General features: G+C 45.7%; 9 non-coding genes across 9 annotated transcripts; all 9 read right to left on the reverse strand.

Annotated features, from left to right (window-relative positions):
• Positions 1 to 495: 495 nt before the first annotated feature.
• Positions 496 to 686, reverse strand: LOC130315120 (U2 spliceosomal RNA). Its single transcript, XR_008862702.1, has one exon. It is a non-coding gene; the product is annotated as a U2 spliceosomal RNA (small nuclear RNA).
• A 2,092-nt stretch (positions 687 to 2,778) lies between these two features.
• On the reverse strand, positions 2,779 to 2,969 carry LOC130315121 (U2 spliceosomal RNA). Its single transcript, XR_008862703.1, has one exon. It is a non-coding gene; the product is annotated as a U2 spliceosomal RNA (small nuclear RNA).
• A 2,105-nt stretch (positions 2,970 to 5,074) lies between these two features.
• On the reverse strand, positions 5,075 to 5,265 carry LOC130315122 (U2 spliceosomal RNA). The gene has a single exon (XR_008862704.1). It is a non-coding gene; the product is annotated as a U2 spliceosomal RNA (small nuclear RNA).
• Positions 5,266 to 7,352: 2,087 nt separating this feature from the next.
• Positions 7,353 to 7,543, reverse strand: LOC130315123 (U2 spliceosomal RNA). Its single transcript, XR_008862705.1, has one exon. It is a non-coding gene; the product is annotated as a U2 spliceosomal RNA (small nuclear RNA).
• Positions 7,544 to 9,638: 2,095 nt separating this feature from the next.
• LOC130315124 (U2 spliceosomal RNA) lies at positions 9,639 to 9,829 on the reverse strand. The gene has a single exon (XR_008862706.1). It is a non-coding gene; the product is annotated as a U2 spliceosomal RNA (small nuclear RNA).
• Positions 9,830 to 11,920: 2,091 nt separating this feature from the next.
• LOC130315125 (U2 spliceosomal RNA) lies at positions 11,921 to 12,111 on the reverse strand. Its single transcript, XR_008862707.1, has one exon. It is a non-coding gene; the product is annotated as a U2 spliceosomal RNA (small nuclear RNA).
• Positions 12,112 to 14,209: 2,098 nt separating this feature from the next.
• Positions 14,210 to 14,400, reverse strand: LOC130315126 (U2 spliceosomal RNA). Its single transcript, XR_008862708.1, has one exon. It is a non-coding gene; the product is annotated as a U2 spliceosomal RNA (small nuclear RNA).
• A 7,897-nt stretch (positions 14,401 to 22,297) lies between these two features.
• LOC130315079 (U2 spliceosomal RNA) lies at positions 22,298 to 22,488 on the reverse strand. Its single transcript, XR_008862665.1, has one exon. It is a non-coding gene; the product is annotated as a U2 spliceosomal RNA (small nuclear RNA).
• Positions 22,489 to 24,578: 2,090 nt separating this feature from the next.
• LOC130315091 (U2 spliceosomal RNA) lies at positions 24,579 to 24,769 on the reverse strand. Its single transcript, XR_008862676.1, has one exon. It is a non-coding gene; the product is annotated as a U2 spliceosomal RNA (small nuclear RNA).
• Between the last annotated feature and the right edge of the window lie 1,165 nt (positions 24,770 to 25,934).

Below are 25,934 nucleotides of genomic sequence, written 5' to 3' on the forward strand. Positions count from 1 at the left end.
GAACAGCCAGGAGACCCCCCCCCCCCCCCCCCATGTTATGTTACATAGTTACATAGTTAGTACGGTCGAAAAAAGACATATGTCCATCAAGTTCAACCAGGGAATTAAGGGGTAGGGGTGTGGCGCGATATTGAGGAAGGGATGAGATTTTATATTTCTTCATAAGCATTAATCTTATTTTGTCAATTAGGAACATTCAGCACCCACCCGCTATCAAGGCAGCTGCCTATCATGTCATGCCCTACCTGCACAGGTGTGCTGGCTACTCAAATGATCCAATTAAGGAGGCCATTTAGTCAGCAGCAGCAGAAGTCCTGTGCCTGGACGCTCCAACAGCGGCCAGACACAAGCAGAAGCAGAAGCAGCAGAAGCAGCAGCAGCACCACCTTTTGTTTTTTGGCTGCAGCAGCAGCAAGGCCCACAGGGCTGGCTAGCTGGCTAGCCAGCAAGCAGGTAGCAATGAAAGTAGGAATCTTTCTTTTTAACCCTGTAAGGGGGTGGTGCACTGTACCCGAAGATACTGCCATATCGGGTCAATGCATAGGGCGACGGAAGCAAGCTTCGAAATCGGCCCCCGTTCTCAAAAATCCATTTAATATATGGTCCCCAGATAGGGGACGTATCAGATATTAAACTGATAAGAACAGATACTACACTTGATCTTAGCCAAAAGGCCGAGAAGCGATAACCGTGAAAGGGGCGGGCCCAACAAGGTGCCCTTCATGGGCACTATCACTGCTTGCTGTCAGGGAGGCTGCCAGACAATTTTCCATGCACACTCTGGGCTGGGGGGCAGTCAACCACCAGTACACACAGCAGAACCTAAACCCATACCATTATTGCTAAGCAGCAAGACAGGGGCCCATTGCACTCCCACGGGGCCTTTTTAAATGCAATCCATAACCCGGATTTGCCAGGAACCCTTCTTACTCCTCCTACTTGCATGTGACACTGGGCTTAGGATCTGCATAGGAAACACACACACAAGCACACACCTACCTTTGTTGCCTGCAGATGCCTCCTTGGCTGTCCCCAAACGGTATCAAACCAACACCCACGGGAAGCTGTAAGCATAGAGGACATGCCTGCACCCCATTGGACTTACCTGTGTGGGTTAAACCCGGGTTATTTGACAACCTATGGCGGTGATGGTTCTGCTCAGGCAGAGCAGTGCTGATGCTCCTCATAAAGCTGTCGCTGCTGTGAAGGTTCTAGGTGACATCACAAATCCCTATGGTTACATACACAACAAAGCTGGGTTGTTGTTGTTTACACTCTGCAAGGCCTGTGGAAGTGAGTGACATCATAGCACTGTAGTTCTGAGGGTTCTAGATGGATGCAACAATCTCCTGTTGCTTCTATGAAGGCCGTAATAGACGACATCACCAAACAGCTCCATAGTCACATACACAGCAAAGGAGAGATGTTGTTTACACCTAGTGATGTCAGTGGTATTGAGTGACATCACAGCACAGTGCTAAGGCTCCTGGGCCTGGACACAGCAGCGGCTGCAATATCTCAACGGAGAATACGTTTATATATATGTGTGTGTGTGCGCGTATATATATATATATATATATATATATATATATATATATATATATTTCTCCGCCGAAATCACTTTTAAACCCATTTCCACCTTTTTTTCCCTTCTCTTCCTCTTACTTTTTTTTCACGTTTTTTTTACGTTTTTCTCCTTTTCGCCTCTTTTCTGGGCGTATTATTCTTCTTTTTCTTCTTTTTTTTCCTCTAATGCATACCCCATCAGTGCAGCAATGCTTATTCAATACCGCCAGCAGATGGAGACACTGGGGGATAATTTTCTAAGGATTTATACTGATTTTTCCTGTCTGAATTTGTCGCACAGAAAGTTGCAGGCCAAATATGTGTGACATTTCTGCGACTTTAGCTTCTAGAGCATTTTTACAACATTATACATAGGTGCTGAATACATAAAAAGCGACTGTTCAGCGACAGACAAGTCGCATCGGCTGAAAGTAGGCCAGAATGTCAGTCCATGTTGGAGCAGGTTTAGATACAGTCTAAAGTATAGATCTCAAAGTCTGTGCACAGAATTTAGCAAGGGCCTCGCACCTTCTGATGCATCAGGTAGGTGCACAATAGCATAGCCTAACCCTCTGTACTTTGGTCTATATTGATGCGGGACATAGACAGCCAGCTGATGACCAATCCATTAGTGCAATGGATGGCTGGAAGCATTTGTCTTTGCCTTTGCAATACCACAGAAGCAATGCATGGTCAATGTACAGCAATGACACACCTGTGTGAACAGCCAGGAGACCCCCCCCCCCCCCATGTTATGTTACATAGTTACATAGTTAGTACGGTCGAAAAAAGACATATGTCCATCAAGTTCAACCAGGGAATTAAGGGGTAGGGGTGTGGCGCGATATTGGGGAAGGGATGAGATTTTATATTTCTTCATAAGCATTAATCTTATTTTGTCAATTAGGAACATTCAGCACCCACCCGCTATCAAGGCAGCTGCCTATCATGTCATGCCCTACCTGCACAGGTGTGCTGGCTACTCAAATGATCCAATTAAGGAGGCCATTTAGTCAGCAGCAGCAGAAGTCCTGTGCCTGGACGCTCCAACAGCGGCCAGACACAAGCAGAAGCAGAAGCAGCAGAAGCAGCAGCAGCACCACCTTTTGTTTTTTGGCTGCAGCAGCAGCAAGGCCCACAGGGCTGGCTAGCTGGCTAGCCAGCAAGCAGGTAGCAATGAAAGTAGGAATCTTTCTTTTTAACCCTGTAAGGGGGTGGTGCACTGTACCCGAAGATACTGCCATATCGGGTCAATGCATAGGGCGACGGAAGCAAGCTTCGAAATCGGCCCCCGTTCTCAAAAATCCATTTAATATATGGTCCCCAGATAGGGGACGTATCAGATATTAAACTGATAAGAACAGATACTACACTTGATCTTAGCCAAAAGGCCGAGAAGCGATAACCGTGAAAGGGGCGGGCCCAACAAGGTGCCCTTCATGGGCACTATCACTGCTTGCTGTCAGGGAGGCTGCCAGACAATTTTCCATGCACACTCTGGGCTGGGGGGCAGTCAACCACCAGTACACACAGCAGAACCTAAACCCATACCATTATTGCTAAGCAGCAAGACAGGGGCCCATTGCACTCCCACGGGGCCTTTTTAAATGCAATCCATAACCCGGATTTGCCAGGAACCCTTCTTACTCCTCCTACTTGCATGTGACACTGGGCTTAGGATCTGCATTAGAAACACACACACAAGCATACACCTACCTTTGTTGCCTGCAGATGCCTCCTTGGCTGTCCCCAAACGGTATCAAACCAACACCCACGGGAAGCTGTAAGCATAGAGGACATGCCTGCACCCCATTGGACTTACCTGTGTGGGTTAAACCCGGGTTATTTGACAACCTATGGCGGTGATGGTTATGCTCAGGCAGAGCAGTGCTGATGCTCCTCATAAAGCTGTCGCTGCTGTGAAGGTTCTAGGTGACATCACAAATCCCTATGGTTACATACACAACAAAGCTGGGTTGTTGTTGTTTACACTCTGCAAGGCCTGTGGAAGTGAGTGACATCATAGCACTGTAGTTCTGAGGGTTCTAGATGGATGCAACAATCTCCTGTTGCTTCTATGAAGGCCATAATAGACGACATCACCAAACAGCTCCATAGTCACATACACAGCAAAGGAGAGATGTTGTTTACACCTAGTGATGTCAGTGGTATTGAGTGACATCACAGCACAGTGCTAAGGCTCCTGGGCCTGGACACAGCAGCGGCTGCAATATCTCAACGGAGAATACGTTTATATATATGTGTGTGTGTGCGCGTATATATATATATATATATATATATATATATATATATATATATATATATATTTCTCCGCCGAAATCACTTTTAAACCCATTTCCACCTTTTTTTCCCTTCTCTTCCTCTTACTTTTTTTTCACGTTTTTTTACGTTTTTCTCCTTTTCGCCTCTTTTCTGGGCGTATTATTCTTCTTTTTCTTCTTTTTTTTCGTCTAATGCATACCCCATCAGTGCAGCAATGCTTATTCAATACCGCCAGCAGATGGAGACACTGGGGGATAATTTTCTAAGGATTTATACTGATTTTTCCTGTCTGAATTTGTCGCACAGAAAGTTGCAGGCCAAATATGTGTGACATTTCTGCGACTTTAGCTTCTAGAGCATTTTTACAACATTATACATAGGTGCTGAATACATAAAAAGCGACTGTTCAGCGACAGACAAGTCGCATCGGCTGAAAGTAGGCCAGAATGTCAGTCCATGTTGGAGCAGGTTTAGATACAGTCTAAAGTATAGATCTCAAAGTCTGTGCACAGAATTTAGCAAGGGCCTCGCACCTTCTGATGCATCAGGTAGGTGCACAATAGCATAGCCTAACCCTCTGTACTTTGGTCTATATTGATGCGGGACATAGACAGCCAGCTGATGACCAATCCATTAGTGCAATGGATGGCTGGAAGCATTTGTCTTTGCCTTTGCAATACCACAGAAGCAATGCATGGTCAATGTACAGCAATGACACACCTGTGTGAACAGCCAGGAGACCCCCCCCCCCCCCCCATGTTATGTTACATAGTTACATAGTTAGTACGGTCGAAAAAAGACATATGTCCATCAAGTTCAACCAGGGAATTAAGGGGTAGGGGTGTGGCGCGATATTGGGGAAGGGATGAGATTTTATATTTCTTCATAAGCATTAATCTTATTTTGTCAATTAGGAACATTCAGCACCCACCCGCTATCAAGGCAGCTGCCTATCATGTCATGCCCTACCTGCACAGGTGTGCTGGCTACTCAAATGATCCAATTAAGGAGGCCATTTAGTCAGCAGCAGCAGAAGTCCTGTGCCTGGACGCTCCAACAGCGGCCAGACACAAGCAGAAGCAGAAGCAGAAGCAGCAGAAGCAGCAGCAGCACCACCTTTTGTTTTTTGGCTGCAGCAGCAGCAAGGCCCACAGGGCTGGCTAGCTGGCTAGCCAGCAAGCAGGTAGCAATGAAAGTAGGAATCTTTCTTTTTAACCCTGTAAGGGGGTGGTGCACTGTACCCGAAGATACTGCCATATCGGGTCAATGCATAGGGCGACGGAAGCAAGCTTCGAAATCGGCCCCCGTTCTCAAAAATCCATTTAATATATGGTCCCCAGATAGGGGACGTATCAGATATTAAACTGATAAGAACAGATACTACACTTGATCTTAGCCAAAAGGCCGAGAAGCGATAACCGTGAAAGGGGCGGGCCCAACAAGGTGCCCTTCATGGGCACTATCACTGCTTGCTGTCAGGGAGGCTGCCAGACAATTTTCCATGCACACTCTGGACTGGGGGGCAGTCAACCACCAGTACACACAGCAGAACCTAAACCCATACCATTATTGCTAAGCAGCAAGACAGGGGCCCATTGCACTCCCACGGGGCCTTTTTAAATGCAATCCATAACCCGGATTTGCCAGGAACCCTTCTTACTCCTCCTACTTGCATGTGACACTGGGCTTAGGATCTGCATAGGAAACACACACACAAGCACACACCTACCTTTGTTGCCTGCAGATGCCTCCTTGGCTGTCCCCAAACGGTATCAAACCAACACCCACGGGAAGCTGTAAGCATAGAGGACATGCCTGCACCCCATTGGACTTACCTGTGTGGGTTAAACCCGGGTTATTTGACAACCTATGGCGGTGATGGTTCTGCTCAGGCAGAGCAGTGCTGATGCTCCTCATAAAGCTGTCGCTGCTGTGAAGGTTCTAGGTGACATCACAAATCCCTATGGTTACATACACAACAAAGCTGGGTTGTTGTTGTTTACACTCTGCAAGGCCTGTGGAAGTGAGTGACATCATAGCACTGTAGTTCTGAGGGTTCTAGATGGATGCAACAATCTCCTGTTGCTTCTATGAAGGCCATAATAGACGACATCACCAAACAGCTCCATAGTCACATACACAGCAAAGGAGAGATGTTGTTTACACCTAGTGATGTCAGTGGTATTGAGTGACATCACAGCACAGTGCTAAGGCTCCTGGGCCTGGACACAGCAGCGGCTGCAATATCTCAACGGAGAATACGTTTATATATATGTGTGTGTGTGCGCGTATATATATATATATATATATATATATATATATATATATTTCTCCGCCGAAATCACTTTTAAACCCATTTCCACCTTTTTTTCCCTTCTCTTCCTCTTACTTTTTTTTCACGTTTTTTTACGTTTTTCTCCTTTTCGCCTCTTTTCTGGGCGTATTCTTCTTCTTTTTCTTCTTTTTTTTCGTCTAATGCATACCCCATCAGTGCAGCAATGCTTATTCAATACCGCCAGCAGATGGAGACACTGGGGGATAATTTTCTAAGGATTTATACTGATTTTTCCTGTCTGAATTTGTCGCACAGAAAGTTGCAGGCCAAATATGTGTGACATTTCTGCGACTTTAGCTTCTAGAGCATTTTTACAACATTATACATAGGTGCTGAATACATAAAAAGCGACTGTTCAGCGACAGACAAGTCGCATCGGCTGAAAGTAGGCCAGAATGTCAGTCCATGTTGGAGCAGGTTTAGATACAGTCTAAAGTATAGATCTCAAAGTCTGTGCACAGAATTTAGCAAGGGCCTCGCACCTTCTGATGCATCAGGTAGGTGCACAATAGCATAGCCTAACCCTCTGTACTTTGGTCTATATTGATGCGGGACATAGACAGCCAGCTGATGACCAATCCATTAGTGCAATGGATGGCTGGAAGCATTTGTCTTTGCCTTTGCAATACCACAGAAGCAATGCATGGTCAATGTACAGCAATGACACACCTGTGTGAACAGCCAGGAGACCCCCCCCCCCCCCCCATGTTATGTTACATAGTTACATAGTTAGTACGGTCGAAAAAAGACATATGTCCATCAAGTTCAACCAGGGAATTAAGGGGTAGGGGTGTGGCGCGATATTGGGGAAGGGATGAGATTTTATATTTCTTCATAAGCATTAATCTTATTTTGTCAATTAGGAACATTCAGCACCCACCCGCTATCAAGGCAGCTGCCTATCATGTCATGCCCTACCTGCACAGGTGTGCTGGCTACTCAAATGATCCAATTAAGGAGGCCATTTAGTCAGCAGCAGCAGAAGTCCTGTGCCTGGACGCTCCAACAGCGGCCAGACACAAGCAGAAGCAGAAGCAGCAGAAGCAGCAGCAGCACCACCTTTTGTTTTTTGGCTGCAGCAGCAGCAAGGCCCACAGGGCTGGCTAGCTGGCTAGCCAGCAAGCAGGTAGCAATGAAAGTAGGAATCTTTCTTTTTAACCCTGTAAGGGGGTGGTGCACTGTACCCGAAGATACTGCCATATCGGGTCAATGCATAGGGCGACGGAAGCAAGCTTCGAAATCGGCCCCCGTTCTCAAAAATCCATTTAATATATGGTCCCCAGATAGGGGACGTATCAGATATTAAACTGATAAGAACAGATACTACACTTGATCTTAGCCAAAAGGCCGAGAAGCGATAACCGTGAAAGGGGCGGGCCCAACAAGGTGCCCTTCATGGGCACTATCACTGCTTGCTGTCAGGGAGGCTGCCAGACAATTTTCCATGCACACTCTGGGCTGGGGGGCAGTCAACCACCAGTACACACAGCAGAACCTAAACCCATACCATTATTGCTAAGCAGCAAGACAGGGGCCCATTGCACTCCCACGGGGCCTTTTTAAATGCAATCCATAACCCGGATTTGCCAGGAACCCTTCTTACTCCTCCTACTTGCATGTGACACTGGGCTTAGGATCTGCATAGGAAACACACACACAAGCACACACCTACCTTTGTTGCCTGCAGATGCCTCCTTGGCTGTCCCCAAACGGTATCAAACCAACACCCACGGGAAGCTGTAAGCATAGAGGACATGCCTGCACCCCATTGGACTTACCTGTGTGGGTTAAACCCGGGTTATTTGACAACCTATGGCGGTGATGGTTCTGCTCAGGCAGAGCAGTGCTGATGCTCCTCATAAAGCTGTCGCTGCTGTGAAGGTTCTAGGTGACATCACAAATCCCTATGGTTACATACACAACAAAGCTGGGTTGTTGTTGTTTACACTCTGCAAGGCCTGTGGAAGTGAGTGACATCATAGCACTGTAGTTCTGAGGGTTCTAGATGGATGCAACAATCTCCTGTTGCTTCTATGAAGGCCATAATAGACGACATCACCAAACAGCTCCATAGTCACATACACAGCAAAGGAGAGATGTTGTTTACACCTAGTGATGTCAGTGGTATTGAGTGACATCACAGCACAGTGCTAAGGCTCCTGGGCCTGGACACAGCAGCGGCTGCAATATCTCAACGGAGAATACGTTTATATATATGTGTGTGTGTGCGCGTATATATATATATATATATATATATATATATATATATATATATATATTTCTCCGCCGAAATCACTTTTAAACCCATTTCCACCTTTTTTTCCCTTCTCTTCCTCTTACTTTTTTTTCACGTTTTTTTTACGTTTTTCTCCTTTTCGCCTCTTTTCTGGGCGTATTATTCTTCTTTTTCTTCTTTTTTTTCCTCTAATGCATACCCCATCAGTGCAGCAATGCTTATTCAATACCGCCAGCAGATGGAGACACTGGGGGATAATTTTCTAAGGATTTATACTGATTTTTCCTGTCTGAATTTGTCGCACAGAAAGTTGCAGGCCAAATATGTGTGACATTTCTGCGACTTTAGCTTCTAGAGCATTTTTACAACATTATACATAGGTGCTGAATACATAAAAAGCGACTGTTCAGCGACAGACAAGTCGCATCGGCTGAAAGTAGGCCAGAATGTCAGTCCATGTTGGAGCAGGTTTAGATACAGTCTAAAGTATAGATCTCAAAGTCTGTGCACAGAATTTAGCAAGGGCCTCGCACCTTCTGATGCATCAGGTAGGTGCACAATAGCATAGCCTAACCCTCTGTACTTTGGTCTATATTGATGCGGGACATAGACAGCCAGCTGATGACCAATCCATTAGTGCAATGGATGGCTGGAAGCATTTGTCTTTGCCTTTGCAATACCACAGAAGCAATGCATGGTCAATGTACAGCAATGACACACCTGTGTGAACAGCCAGGAGACCCCCCCCCCCCCCCATGTTATGTTACATAGTTACATAGTTAGTACGGTCGAAAAAAGACATATGTCCATCAAGTTCAACCAGGGAATTAAGGGGTAGGGGTGTGGCGCGATATTGGGGAAGGGATGAGATTTTATATTTCTTCATAAGCATTAATCTTATTTTGTCAATTAGGAACATTCAGCACCCACCCGCTATCAAGGCAGCTGCCTATCATGTCATGCCCTACCTGCACAGGTGTGCTGGCTACTCAAATGATCCAATTAAGGAGGCCATTTAGTCAGCAGCAGCAGAAGTCCTGTGCCTGGACGCTCCAACAGCGGCCAGACACAAGCAGAAGCAGAAGCAGCAGAAGCAGCAGCAGCACCACCTTTTGTTTTTTGGCTGCAGCAGCAGCAAGGCCCACAGGGCTGGCTAGCTGGCTAGCCAGCAAGCAGGTAGCAATGAAAGTAGGAATCTTTCTTTTTAACCCTGTAAGGGGGTGGTGCACTGTACCCGAAGATACTGCCATATCGGGTCAATGCATAGGGCGACGGAAGCAAGCTTCGAAATCGGCCCCCGTTCTCAAAAATCCATTTAATATATGGTCCCCAGATAGGGGACGTATCAGATATTAAACTGATAAGAACAGATACTACACTTGATCTTAGCCAAAAGGCCGAGAAGCGATAACCGTGAAAGGGGCGGGCCCAACAAGGTGCCCTTCATGGGCACTATCACTGCTTGCTGTCAGGGAGGCTGCCAGACAATTTTCCATGCACACTCTGGGCTGGGGGGCAGTCAACCACCAGTACACACAGCAGAACCTAAACCCATACCATTATTGCTAAGCAGCAAGACAGGGGCCCATTGCACTCCCACGGGGCCTTTTTAAATGCAATCCATAACCCGGATTTGCCAGGAACCCTTCTTACTCCTCCTACTTGCATGTGACACTGGGCTTAGGATCTGCATAGGAAACACACACACAAGCATACACCTACCTTTGTTGCCTGCAGATGCCTCCTTGGCTGTCCCCAAACGGTATCAAACCAACACCCACGGGAAGCTGTAAGCATAGAGGACATGCCTGCACCCCATTGGACTTACCTGTGTGGGTTAAACCCGGGTTATTTGACAACCTATGGCGGTGATGGTTCTGCTCAGGCAGAGCAGTGCTGATGCTCCTCATAAAGCTGTCGCTGCTGTGAAGGTTCTAGGTGACATCACAAATCCCTATGGTTACATACACAACAAAGCTGGGTTGTTGTTGTTTACACTCTGCAAGGCCTGTGGAAGTGAGTGACATCATAGCACTGTAGTTCTGAGGGTTCTAGATGGATGCAACAATCTCCTGTTGCTTCTATGAAGGCCATAATAGACGACATCACCAAACAGCTCCATAGTCACATACACAGCAAAGGAGAGATGTTGTTTACACCTAGTGATGTCAGTGGTATTGAGTGACATCACAGCACAGTGCTAAGGCTCCTGGGCCTGGACACAGCAGCGGCTGCAATATCTCAACGGAGAATACGTTTATATATATGTGTGTGTGTGCGCGTATATATATATATATATATATATATATATATATATATATATATATTTCTCCGCCGAAATCACTTTTAAACCCATTTCCACCTTTTTTTCCCTTCTCTTCCTCTTACTTTTTTTTCACGTTTTTTTACGTTTTTCTCCTTTTCGCCTCTTTTCTGGGCGTATTATTCTTCTTTTTCTTCTTTTTTTTCGTCTAATGCATACCCCATCAGTGCAGCAATGCTTATTCAATACCGCCAGCAGATGGAGACACTGGGGGATAATTTTCTAAGGATTTATACTGATTTTTCCTGTCTGAATTTGTCGCACAGAAAGTTGCAGGCCAAATATGTGTGACATTTCTGCGACTTTAGCTTCTAGAGCATTTTTACAACATTATACATAGGTGCTGAATACATAAAAAGCGACTGTTCAGCGACAGACAAGTCGCATCGGCTGAAAGTAGGCCAGAATGTCAGTCCATGTTGGAGCAGGTTTAGATACAGTCTAAAGTATAGATCTCAAAGTCTGTGCACAGAATTTAGCAAGGGCCTCGCACCTTCTGATGCATCAGGTAGGTGCACAATAGCATAGCCTAACCCTCTGAACTTTGGTCTATATTGATGCGGGACATAGACAGCCAGCTGATGACCAATCCATTAGTGCAATGGATGGCTGGAAGCATTTGTCTTTGCCTTTGCAATACCACAGAAGCAATGCATGGTCAATGTACAGCAATGACACACCTGTGTGAACAGCCAGGAGACCCCCCCCCCCCCCATGTTATGTTACATAGTTACATAGTTAGTACGGTCGAAAAAAGACATATGTCCATCAAGTTCAACCAGGGAATTAAGGGGTAGGGGTGTGGCGCGATATTGGGGAAGGGATGAGATTTTATATTTCTTCATAAGCATTAATCTTATTTTGTCAATTAGGAACATTCAGCACCCACCCGCTATCAAGGCAGCTGCCTATCATGTCATGCCCTACCTGCACAGGTGTGCTGGCTACTCAAATGATCCAATTAAGGAGGCCATTTAGTCAGCAGCAGCAGAAGTCCTGTGCCTGGACGCTCCAACAGCGGCCAGACACAAGCAGAAGCAGAAGCAGCAGAAGCAGCAGCAGCACCACCTTTTGTTTTTTGGCTGCAGCAGCAGCAAGGCCCACAGGGCTGGCTAGCTGGCTAGCCAGCAAGCAGGTAGCAATGAAAGTAGGAATCTTTCTTTTTAACCCTGTAAGGGGGTGGTGCACTGTACCCGAAGATACTGCCATATCGGGTCAATGCATAGGGCGACGGAAGCAAGCTTCGAAATCGGCCCCCGTTCTCAAAAATCCATTTAATATATGGTCCCCAGATAGGGGACGTATCAGATATTAAACTGATAAGAACAGATACTACACTTGATCTTAGCCAAAAGGCCGAGAAGCGATAACTGTGAAAGGGGCGGGCCCAACAAGGTGCCCTTCATGGGCACTATCACTGCTTGCTGTCAGGGAGGCTGCCAGACAATTTTCCATGCACACTCTGGGCTGGGGGGCAGTCAACCACCAGTACACACAGCAGAACCTAAACCCATACCATTATTGCTAAGCAGCAAGACAGGGGCCCATTGCACTCCCACGGGGCCTTTTTAAATGCAATCCATAACCCGGATTTGCCAGGAACCCTTCTTACTCCTCCTACTTGCATGTGACACTGGGCTTAGGATCTGCATAGGAAACACACACACAAGCACACACCTACCTTTGTTGCCTGCAGATGCCTCCTTGGCTGTCCCCAAACGGTATCAAACCAACACCCACGGGAAGCTGTAAGCATAGAGGACATGCCTGCACCCCATTGGACTTACCTGTGTGGGTTAAACCCGGGTTATTTGACAACCTATGGCGGTGATGGTTCTGCTCAGGCAGAGCAGTGCTGATGCTCCTCATAAAGCTGTCGCTGCTGTGAAGGTTCTAGGTGACATCACAAATCCCTATGGTTACATACACAACAAAGCTGGGTTGTTGTTGTTTACACTCTGCAAGGCCTGTGGAAGTGAGTGACATCATAGCACTGTAGTTCTGAGGGTTCTAGATGGATGCAACAATCTCCTGTTGCTTCTATGAAGGCCATAATAGACGACATCACCAAACAGCTCCATAGTCACATACACAGCAAAGGAGAGATGTTGTTTACACCTAGTGATGTCAGTGGTATTGAGTGACATCACAGCACAGTGCTAAGGCTCCTGGGCCTGGACACAGCAGCGGCTGCAATATCTCAACGGAGAATACGTTTATATATATGTGTGTGTGTGCGCGTATATATATATATATATATATATATATATATATATATATATATATATATATATTTCTCCGCCGAAATCACTTTTAAACCCATTTCCACCTTTTTTTCCCTTCTCTTCCTCTTACTTTTTTTTCACGTTTTTTTACGTTTTTCTCCTTTTCGCCTCTTTTCTGGGCGTATTATTCTTCTTTTTCTTCTTTTTTTTCGTCTAATGCATACCCCATCAGTGCAGCAATGCTTATTCAATACCGCCAGCAGATGGAGACACTGGGGGATAATTTTCTAAGGATTTATACTGATTTTTCCTGTCTGAATTTGTCGCACAGAAAGTTGCAGGCCAAATATGTGTGACATTTCTGCGACTTTAGCTTCTAGAGCATTTTTACAACATTATACATAGGTGCTGAATACATAAAAAGCGACTGTTCAGCGACAGACAAGTCGCATCGGCTGAAAGTAGGCCAGAATGTCAGTCCATGTTGGAGCAGGTTTAGATACAGTCTAAAGTATAGATCTCAAAGTCTGTGCACAGAATTTAGCAAGGGCCTCGCACCTTCTGATGCATCAGGTAGGTGCACAATAGCATAGCCTAACCCTCTGTACTTTGGTCTATATTGATGCGGGACATAGACAGCCAGCTGATGACCAATCCATTAGTGCAATGGATGGCTGGAAGCATTTGTCTTTGCCTTTGCAATACCACAGAAGCAATGCATGGTCAATGTACAGCAATGACACACCTGTGTGAACAGCCAGGAGACCCCCCCCCCCCCATGTTATGTTACATAGTTACATAGTTAGTACGGTCGAAAAAAGACATATGTCCATCAAGTTCAACCAGGGAATTAAGGGGTAGGGGTGTGGCGCGATATTGGGGAAGGGATGAGATTTTATATTTCTTCATAAGCATTAATCTTATTTTGTCAATTAGGAACATTCAGCACCCACCCGCTATCAAGGCAGCTGCCTATCATGTCATGCCCTACCTGCACAGGTGTGCTGGCTACTCAAATGATCCAATTAAGGAGGCCATTTAGTCAGCAGCAGCAGAAGTCCTGTGCCTGGACGCTCCAACAGCGGCCAGACACAAGCAGAAGCAGAAGCAGCAGAAGCAGCAGCAGCACCACCTTTTGTTTTTTGGCTGCAGCAGCAGCAAGGCCCACAGGGCTGGCTAGCTGGCTAGCCAGCAAGCAGGTAGCAATGAAAGTAGGAATCTTTCTTTTTAACCCTGTAAGGGGGTGGTGCACTGTACCCGAAGATACTGCCATATCGGGTCAATGCATAGGGCGACGGAAGCAAGCTTCGAAATCGGCCCCCGTTCTCAAAAATCCATTTAATATATGGTCCCCAGATAGGGGACGTATCAGATATTAAACTGATAAGAACAGATACTACACTTGATCTTAGCCAAAAGGCCGAGAAGCGATAACCGTGAAAGGGGCGGGCCCAACAAGGTGCCCTTCATGGGCACTATCACTGCTTGCTGTCAGGGAGGCTGCCAGACAATTTTCCATGCACACTCTGGGCTGGGGGGCAGTCAACCACCAGTACACACAGCAGAACCTAAACCCATACCATTATTGCTAAGCAGCAAGACAGGGGCCCATTGCACTCCCACGGGGCCTTTTTTTTTTTTTAAAAACTTTATTTATAAATTTTCATATAACAAGAACAACAGTAAGGTCCTCAATATATAATGTATAAAACAAGGAATGAGAGACCACCAATACAATCATAATCATAATACACATATCATAATACACATATCAGAGTGAGATACATCGTGCATATACGATTAGCTAATCTACGACCCTAATTGAGGTCGAACAACTGTCCGTCCACTGGGACAGAGTAGCTATACGGCTATTAGAAGCCCCACACCTCTTCGCTATCAATCCCTCCAACACGAGGTTACTATGCACCTCCGCCAGAATGGCAGGAAGACCCGGCACCTCAGTCGACTTCCACCTCCGAGCAATGTGAGCCCTCACAACTATCAGAATATGATATAAAATGGTCATATAATGCGGGGGAACTTGTTCTAGGGACAGGAATAGTAGTGCACTCTCTGGGCCCCATGAGAAGGGGCAGTCCACTAGGTTGTCCAATAACTTCTTAATTTCGGTCCAAAGAGGTGCAATTAACGGGCAAGTCCACCACACGTGTAGCAAGGTACCACTTTCCCGGTTACATCTCCAACACACTGGGGAGGTGGTAGGGTATATTTTAGCCAGACGAACCGGCGTGTAGTACCATCGGTATAGGAGCTTCCTAGAAGCTTCGAAATGATTAACACATTTAGAATATTTTTTGTGCATGTCAAAGACACAGCTCCACTGCTCAGCCGTGAATCTGCGCGCCAGGTCCTCCTCCCATCTGGACTTAAACGTACTGTCCATTTCCCCCTCCTCCTCAGTCAAAGCTACATAAGCAAGGGAGATACCCCTAGTAAAGGAGTCCCTGCACAGGAAATGATGTTCATACGCAGTGCGAGGCCGAGAGCTATCCCAAGGGAGAGACCTCAAAAAATGTCTAAGCCTCAAATATTTGTAAAAGTCTTTCTGTGATATAGAGAACATGCGTACAATATCAGTGAAAGGCATCAACCCATTAGCATCGCTAATCAATGCCACAGTGAGGATGCCCGCATCTATCCAGGGCTTAAAATCTATATCTAGAATATAGTCTCCTATAGCAGCTAAAGGGATATCCTTCACTCTAGGTGGACAAAGACTTTTAATTCGCGCCACCTTACTCCACAACTTGATAGCAGCCGCAATAGTAGAGAAAGGAGAAGAGGGAGCAAAGGTAGGGTTAAAGCGCAATGCCCAGAGAAAGTTATTAAAATTAGAAACATTGAGGACAGCAGCTTCAATATCTACCCACAGGGGGGGAGCGTCCTGCCACCACCATTTTTTAAGCTGATCGAGTAGAACAGCGTGATAGTACATTTTAAGGTTCGGCACCCCCATACCCCCCTCATGCACAGGGCGATACAATATATTCGCACCAACCCTAGGATGCTTACCATCCCAAATAAATCGTAAGAGCATTCTCTGTAGTTGTGAGAGGAAGGAGGCGGGCACTATCATCGGCAGGCATCTAAAAAAATATAAAATTTTAGGGAGCAGCATCATCTTAGCAGTGGCAACACGTCCCGCCCATGAGACAGGAAGCCTGGAGAAGTGATCAATTTCTTTGGTAAGCAGGGACCGCATAACAGCAAAATTAGAAGCAATTGTCTTATCAGGCAACGCAGTAAGGACTATGCCTAGGTAAGGAATCTGGTCAGTGACCCATTGAAAGGGATATTTAGCTTGTAGTACTCGCTGTTGCTCAGTGGGTATCTGCAATGGTAAGATACACGACTTTGTGGGGTTAATCTTATAAAAGCTAACTCGACTAAAGGCATCAATAATGTCCATAACTGGGCCTAAAGAACTCAGGGGGTTGGAGAGACTAATGATAACATCGTCGGCAAACAAGCCAATCCTGTGGTCTACTTTACCTATTTGAATGCCCGCAATGTCTGGGGAGTCCCTGATGGATTGAGCAAGCGGCTCCATAACTAAGGTAAATATAAGGGGGGACAGTGGGCACCCCTGTCTAGTCCCATTGCTAAGTGAGAAACTATTAGAAAGGGTACCCATCGTGTAAATTCTAGCAGATGGGAGCGTATATAGTGCCATAATGGCGGATTCCAAAGAGTGGGGAAAACCAAACTTACGCAGCACACTTCGCAAATATCCCCAGTGCACTCGATCGAACGCCTTCTCCGCATCAAGGGATAGCAAGAGAGAAGGCGTCCGATCGGAATGCGCTTTTGTGATGATGTCGAGAAAGCGTCTCGTACCGTCCACCGTTTGACGACCCTTGACGAAGCCAACCTGGTCCCTGTGAATTAGGTCCGGCAAAACCCTATTCAACCTGGCAGCAAGAGCCAGGGCATACAATTTAATATCACTATTTAGGAGAGAGATTGGTCTGTAATTTAGGGTAGAGTCCAGTGGCTTACCAGGTTTAGGTATGGTAATGACCAGAGCATCCAACATCTCCTTAGGGGGCACACCGTTCTCCTTAATACGGTTAAAGGCTCTGGTCAAAAAGGGAGCTACGGAAGGGCCAAATCGCTTATAAAATTCATTTGTAATACCATCAGGGCCAGGTGACTTCGAGGGCTTGAGGGAACGCACACATTCAAGAATTTCTTCTGTGGAGAAGGGAGAGCAAAGATCAGATGCTTGGTCCGCGGACAGAGAGGGGAGGGACATAGAGGACAGAAAAGAAGAGATAACTGCTTCATCAGGCTGTGGAGTAGCAATGTCATGTTGAAGATTGTACAATTTACTATAAAAATCTGCAAAACAATTGGCTATACTTTGAGGGTCAGTAACTATAGAACCATCAGATTTAGTAAGGAAGGGGATTCTCTCCTTATCCTGACGTTTTTTAAGTTGTTTAGCCAGTATAGAGCCAGATCTATTACCCTGCCAATACCATGTCATTTTGAGCCTTCTCAGTGCCATCTCATAGCTGTGTAAAGAGAGGGAGTGTAGGGTAGCACTAACCTGAGAAATTTCTCCTATTAGTGATGGAGAGCACGAGGTCTTATTGCGCCTATGTAATTCCGCAAGGCGCTGTTGGAGTTCTAGAGTTTTGGTCTGGCGGAGCTTCCTGTCATAGGCTGTTTGACTAATAAAGTGACCCCTAATTGTAGCCTTAAACGCACACCAAAGCATGGGGTCTGTGACATCACCAGTATCATTAATGCGGAAGTAGGCATCAACCGCCAACTTGGTCGCTTCAGAGTATTCAGGATTATGGAGTATTAGTGGGTTAAGTCTCCAAATATAGGTCGGGCGGGTGCTATGCGATTCTTTAATGGTTACGCTTATGGGGGAATGGTCCGACCATTCTATGGGCATAATTCGGGCCTCTGAAACCAATGATAGGAGAGAGTGGGAGGTAAGGGCGTAATCTATTCTGGTGTATATCTTATGCACATGAGAAAAGAAGGTGAAGTCCCTTTCCGTGGGGTGGGATATACGCCAAACATCATATAGGTCATTTTGGGACACACTAGTGAAGAAACCTGTGGGTTCTTTTTTCAAACTGGGCGAAGTAGAATCTACACTAGGCCACATGGTCATATTAAAATCTCCTAGCAGTAGGCAGTGTCCCTTTCTCAAGGACTCCAATTTACGCAAGAATGCCCTGAGGAAGGTACACTGTTTCGCATTAGGCGCATATAAGGAGCCTAAGGTATATTGAACATTGTTTAGTAAGCACACAATAATTATAAAACGACCTCTATCATCTATCACAGAGTGCTGGACAGTAACCGTCAGGGTGTTCTTAAATGCAATCGCCACTCCTCCTTTTTTGTGAACAGCATGCGCTTGATAGATATGTGGATATCTCTTATTTTGGAGTCTATGGGCATCTAGGGCTAATAAATGGGATTCTTGTATACAGAGGACATCGGCCGCTAGGCGTCTAGCCTCCTTCCACACCAGAGACCTTTTATACGGTGAGTTAAGACCCCGCACATTCATAGACACAACCTTAATAACCATAGTTAAAGTATACATCAACGCAAAGCAGAACCATTAGCACAGTAAACTGAAAAGGAGCAGGTACTCCCGTCGAAGAGGATACATCTACACTTAGCAGCTCGCAAGAGGAGCCTCTCATATCCATTATCAGAGAAAGTGAGTGATGGAGGACCAACGGGACAGAAAACAAGTAAACAGAACGAACAACAAAGAACAAATAAATTGAGCAAGCAGTAGTAAAGACCATGTGGTAGGTCTTAACCCCTTAAGGACTCAGGGTTTTTCCGTTTTTGCACTTTCGTTTTTTCCTCCTTACCTTTTAAAAATCATAACCCTTTCAATTTTCCACCTAAAAATCCATATTATGGCTTATTTTTTGCGTCGCCAATTCTACTTTGCAGTGACATTAGTCATTTTACCCAAAAATGCACGGCGAAACGGAAAAAAAAATCATTGTGCGACAAAATAAAAAAAAAAACGCCATTTTGTAACTTTTGGGGGCTTTCGTTTCTACGCAGTGCATATTTCGGTAAAAATTACACCTTATCATTATTCTGTAGGTCCATACGGTTAAAATGATACCCTACTTATATAGGTTTGATTTTGTCGCACTTCTGGAAAAAATCATAACTACATGCAGGAAAATTTATACGTTTAAAAATGTCATCTTCTGACCCCTATAACTTTTTTATTTTTCCACGTATGGGGTGGTATGAGGACTCATTTTTTGCGCCGTGATCTGAAGTTTTTATTGGTATGATTTTTGTTTTGATCAGACTTTTTGATCACTTTTTATTCATTTTTTAATGATATAAAAAGTGACCAAAATACGCTTTTTTGGACTTTGGAATTTTTTTGCGCGTACGCCATTGACCGTACGGCTTAATTAATGATATATTTTTATAGTTCGGACATTTACGCACGCGGCGATACCACATATGTTTATTTTTTATTTTTTTTACACTGTTTTATTTTTTTTATGGGAAAAGGGGGGTGATTCAAACTTTTATTAGGGAAGGGGTTAAATGACCTTTATTAACACTTTTTTTTTACATTTTTTTTGCAGTGTTATAGGTCCCATAGGGACCTATAACACTGCACACACAGATCTCTAATGCTGATCACTGGCGTGCATTAACACGCCTGTGATCAGCATTATCGGCGCTTGACTGCTCCTGCCTGGATCTCAGGCACGGAGCAGTCATTCGTCGATCGGACACCGGGGAGGCAGGTAAGAGCCCTCCCGGTGTCCGATCAGCTGTTCGGGACGCCGCGATTTCACCGCGGCGGTCCCGAACAGCCCGACTGAGCAGCCGGGTCACTTTCACTTTCACTTTAGAAGCGGCGGTCAGCTTTGACCGCCGCTTCTAAAGGGTTAATACCGCACATCGCCGCGATCGGCGATGTGTGGTATTAGCCGCGGGTCCCGGCCGTTGATTACCGCCGGGACCGACGCGATATGATGCGGGATCGCGGCGCGATCCCGCTTCATATCGCGGGAGCCGGCGCAGGACGTAAATATACGTCCTGCGTCGTTAAGGGGTTAATGGGGGTAGGTAAGTACATTCGACTGCAGTTAGGCCGAATGTTTAAACATTCAGGAAAAGTATCCAGAGCACTAAGAGGATAAGTAACCCAAAAGATGGGGAAGGATACCCCAGTCGCAAGCCAGTGAGACAAGTCGGACAGGCCTGTCTAAAGGCAGAGGAACAGTTCATGTCTTGATTTTTTTCTTGCGGTGGGAGACAACCTTCCATTCCTCAGCTATCTTTGCAGCATGTGGTATGTCCAGGGACCTCTGAGCAGTCAAATCAACAGGCAAGTTCCATTCCGCACACAGTTGCAAAAGGGTCTCCGGGGAAGAGACCACATGCAATCCATAACCCGGATTTGCCAGGAACCCTTCTTACTCCTCCTACTTGCATGTGACACTGGGCTTAGGATCTGCATAGGAAACACACACACAAGCACACACCTACCTTTGTTGCCTGCAGATGCCTCCTTGGCTGTCCCCAAACGGTATCAAACCAACACCCACGGGAAGCTGTAAGCATAGAGGACATGCCTGCACCCCATTGGACTTACCTGTGTGGGTTAAACCCGGGTTATTTGACAACCTATGGCGGTGATGGTTCTGCTCAGGCAGAGCAGTGCTGATGCTCCTCATAAAGCTGTCGCTGCTGTGAAGGTTCTAGGTGACATCACAAATCCCTATGGTTACATACACAACAAAGCTGGGTTGTTGTTGTTTACACTCTGCAAGGCCTGTGGAAGTGAGTGACATCATAGCACTGTAGTTCTGAGGGTTCTAGATGGATGCAACAATCTCCTGTTGCTTCTATGAAGGCCATAATAGACGACATCACCAAACAGCTCCATAGTCACATACACAGCAAAGGAGAGATGTTGTTTACACCTAGTGATGTCAGTGGTATTGAGTGACATCACAGCACAGTGCTAAGGCTCCTGGGCCTGGACACAGCAGCGGCTGCAATATCTCAACGGAGAATACGTTTATATATATGTGTGTGTGTGCGCGTATATATATATATATATATATATATATATATATATATATATATATATATATATATATTTCTCCGCCGAAATCACTTTTAAACCCATTTCCACCTTTTTTCCCTTCTCTTCCTCTTACTTTTTTTTCACGTTTTTTTACGTTTTTCTCCTTTTCGCCTCTTTTCTGGGCGTATTATTCTTCTTTTTCTTCTTTTTTTTCGTCTAATGCATACCCCATCAGTGCAGCAATGCTTATTCAATACCGCCAGCAGATGGAGACACTGGGGGATAATTTTCTAAGGATTTATACTGATTTTTCCTGTCTGAATTTGTCGCACAGAAAGTTGCAGGCCAAATATGTGTGACATTTCTGCGACTTTAGCTTCTAGAGCATTTTTACAACATTATACATAGGTGCTGAATACATAAAAAGCGACTGTTCAGCGACAGACAAGTCGCATCGGCTGAAAGTAGGCCAGAATGTCAGTCCATGTTGGAGCAGGTTTAGATACAGTCTAAAGTATAGATCTCAAAGTCTGTGCACAGAATTTAGCAAGGGCCTCGCACCTTCTGATGCATCAGGTAGGTGCACAATAGCATAGCCTAACCCTCTGTACTTTGGTCTATATTGATGCGGGACATAGACAGCCAGCTGATGACGAATCCATTAGTGCAATGGATGGCTGGAAGCATTTGTCTTTGCCTTTGCAATACCACAGAAGCAATGCATGGTCAATGTACAGCAATGACACACCTGTGTGAACAGCCAGGAGACCCCCCCCCCCCCCCATGTTATGTTACATAGTTACATAGTTAGTACGGTCGAAAAAAGACATATGTCCATCAAGTTCAACCAGGGAATTAAGGGGTAGGGGTGTGGCGCGATATTGGGGAAGGGATGAGATTTTATATTTCTTCATAAGCATTAATCTTATTTTGTCAATTAGGAACATTCAGCACCCACCCGCTATCAAGGCAGCTGCCTATCATGTCATGCCCTACCTGCACAGGTGTGCTGGCTACTCAAATGATCCAATTAAGGAGGCCATTTAGTCAGCAGCAGCAGAAGTCCTGTGCCTGGACGCTCCAACAGCGGCCAGACACAAGCAGAAGCAGAAGCAGCAGAAGCAGCAGCAGCACCACCTTTTGTTTTTTGGCTGCAGCAGCAGCAAGGCCCACAGGGCTGGCTAGCTGGCTAGCCAGCAAGCAGGTAGCAATGAAAGTAGGAATCTTTCTTTTTAACCCTGTAAGGGGGTGGTGCACTGTACCCGAAGATACTGCCATATCGGGTCAATGCATAGGGCGACGGAAGCAAGCTTCAAAATCGGCCCCCGTTCTCAAAAATCCATTTAATATATGGTCCCCAGATAGGGGACGTATCAGATATTAAACTGATAAGAACAGATACTACACTTGATCTTAGCCAAAAGGCCGAGAAGCGATAACCGTGAAAGGGGCGGGCCCAACAAGGTGCCCTTCATGGGCACTATCACTGCTTGCTGTCAGGGAGGCTGCCAGACAATTTTCCATGCACACTCTGGGCTGGGGGGCAGTCAACCACCAGTACACACAGCAGAACCTAAACCCATACCATTATTGCTAAGCAGCAAGACAGGGGCCCATTGCACTCCCACGGGGCCTTTTTAAATGCAATCCATAACCCGGATTTGCCAGGAACCCTTCTTACTCCTCCTACTTGCATGTGACACTGGGCTTAGGATCTGCATAGGAAACACACACACAAGCACACACCTACCTTTGTTGCCTGCAGATGCCTCCTTGGCTGTCCCCAAACGGTATCAAACCAACACCCACGGGAAGCTGTAAGCATAGAGGACATGCCTGCACCCCATTGGACTTACCTGTGTGGGTTAAACCCGGGTTATTTGACAACCTATGGCGGTGATGGTTCTGCTCAGGCAGAGCAGTGCTGATGCTCCTCATAAAGCTGTCGCTGCTGTGAAGGTTCTAGGTGACATCACAAATCCCTATGGTTACATACACAACAAAGCTGGGTTGTTGTTGTTTACACTCTGCAAGGCCTGTGGAAGTGAGTGACATCATAGCACTGTAGTTCTGAGGGTTCTAGATGGATGCAACAATCTCCTGTTGCTTCTATGAAGGCCATAATAGACGACATCACCAAACAGCTCCATAGTCACATACACAGCAAAGGAGAGATGTTGTTTACACCTAGTGATGTCAGTGGTATTGAGTGACATCACAGCACAGTGCTAAGGCTCCTGGGCCTGGACACAGCAGCGGCTGCAATATCTCAACGGAGAATACGTTTATATATATGTGTGTGTGTGCGCGTATATATATATATATATATATATATATATATATATATATATATATATTTCTCCGCCGAAATCACTTTTAAACCCATTTCCACCTTTTTTTCCCTTCTCTTCCTCTTACTTTTTTTTCACGTTTTTTTACGTTTTTCTCCTTTTCGCCTCTTTTCTGGGCGTATTATTCTTCTTTTTCTTCTTTTTTTTCGTCTAATGCATACCCCATCAGTGCAGCAATGCTTATTCAATACCGCCAGCAGATGGAGACACTGGGGGATAATTTTCTAAGGATTTATACTGATTTTTCCTGTCTGAATTTGTCGCACAGAAAGTTGCAGGCCAAATATGTGTGACATTTCTGCGACTTTAGCTTCTAGAGCATTTTTACAACATTATACATAGGTGCTGAATACATAAAAAGCGACTGTTCAGCGACAGACAAGTCGCATCGGCTGAAAGTAGGCCAGAATGTCAGTCCATGTTGGAGCAGGTTTAGATACAGTCTAAAGTATAGATCTCAAAGTCTGTGCACAGAATTTAGCAAGGGCCTCGCACCTTCTGATGCATCAGGTAGGTGCACAATAGCATAGCCTAACCCTCTGTACTTTGGTCTATATTGATGCGGGACATAGACAGCCAGCTGATGACCAATCCATTAGTGCAATGGATGGCTGGAAGCATTTGTCTTTGCCTTTGCAATACCACAGAAGCAATGCATGGTCAATGTACAGCAATGACACACCTGTGTGAACAGCCAGGAGACCCCCCCCCCCCCCCCCATGTTATGTTACATAGTTACATAGTTAGTACGGTCGAAAAAAGACATATGTCCATCAAGTTCAACCAGGGAATTAAGGGGTAGGGGTGTGGCGCGATATTGGGGAAGGGATGAGATTTTATATTTCTTCATAAGCATTAATCTTATTTTGTCAATTAGGAACATTCAGCACCCACCCGCTATCAAGGCAGCTGCCTATCATGTCATGCCCTACCTGCACAGGTGTGCTGGCTACTCAAATGATCCAATTAAGGAGGCCATTTAGTCAGCAGCAGCAGAAGTCCTGTGCCTGGACGCTCCAACAGCGGCCAGACACAAGCAGAAGCAGCAGAAGCAGCAGCAGCACCACCTTTTGTTTTTTGGCTGCAGCAGCAGCAAGGCCCACAGGGCTGGCTAGCTGGCTAGCCAGCAAGCAGGTAGCAATGAAAGTAGGAATCTTTCTTTTTAACCCTGTAAGGGGGTGGTGCACTGTACCCGAAGATACTGCCATATCGGGTCAATGCATAGGGCGACGGAAGCAAGCTTCAAAATCGGCCCCCGTTCTCAAAAATCCATTTAATATATGGTCCCCAGATAGGGGACGTATCAGATATTAAACTGATAAGAACAGATACTACACTTGATCTTAGCCAAAAGGCCGAGAAGCGATAACCGTGAAAGGGGCGGGCCCAACAAGGTGCCCTTCATGGGCACTATCACTGCTTGCTGTCAGGGAGGCTGCCAGACAATTTTCCATGCACACTCTGGGCTGGGGGGCAGTCAACCACCAGTACACACAGCAGAACCTAAACCCATACCATTATTGCTAAGCAGCAAGACAGGGGCCCATTGCACTCCCACGGGGCCTTTTTAAATGCAATCCATAACCCGGATTTGCCAGGAACCCTTCTTACTCCTCCTACTTGCATGTGACACTGGGCTTAGGATCTGCATAGGAAACACACACACAAGCACACACCTACCTTTGTTGCCTGCAGATGCCTCCTTGGCTGTCCCCAAACGGTATCAAACCAACACCCACGGGAAGCTGTAAGCATAGAGGACATGCCTGCACCCCATTGGACTTACCTGTGTGGGTTAAACCCGGGTTATTTGACAACCTATGGCGGTGATGGTTCTGCTCAGGCAGAGCAGTGCTGATGCTCCTCATAAAGCTGTCGCTGCTGTGAAGGTTCTAGGTGACATCACAAATCCCTATGGTTACATACACAACAAAGCTGGGTTGTTGTTGTTTACACTCTGCAAGGCCTGTGGAAGTGAGTGACATCATAGCACTGTAGTTCTGAGGGTTCTAGATGGATGCAACAATCTCCTGTTGCTTCTATGAAGGCCATAATAGACGACATCACCAAACAGCTCCATAGTCACATACACAGCAAAGGAGAGATGTTGTTTACACCTAGTGATGTCAGTGGTATTGAGTGACATCACAGCACAGTGCTAAGGCTCCTGGGCCTGGACACAGCAGCGGCTGCAATATCTCAACGGAGAATACGTTTATATATATGTGTGTGTGTGCGCGTATATATATATATATATATATATATATATATATATATATATATATATATTTCTCCGCCGAAATCACTTTTAAACCCATTTCCACCTTTTTTTCCCTTCTCTTCCTCTTACTTTTTTTTCACGTTTTTTTACGTTTTTCTCCTTTTCGCCTCTTTTCTGGGCGTATTATTCTTCTTTTTCTTCTTTTTTTTTCGTCTAATGCATACCCCATCAGTGCAGCAATGCTTATTCAATACCGCCAGCAGATGGAGACACTGGGGGATAATTTTCTAAGGATTTATACTGATTTTTCC

The sequence above is a fragment of the Hyla sarda genome, unplaced genomic scaffold, assembly GCF_029499605.1.
Source record: "Hyla sarda isolate aHylSar1 unplaced genomic scaffold, aHylSar1.hap1 scaffold_186, whole genome shotgun sequence".
Taxonomy (NCBI): Eukaryota; Metazoa; Chordata; class Amphibia; order Anura; family Hylidae; genus Hyla; species Hyla sarda.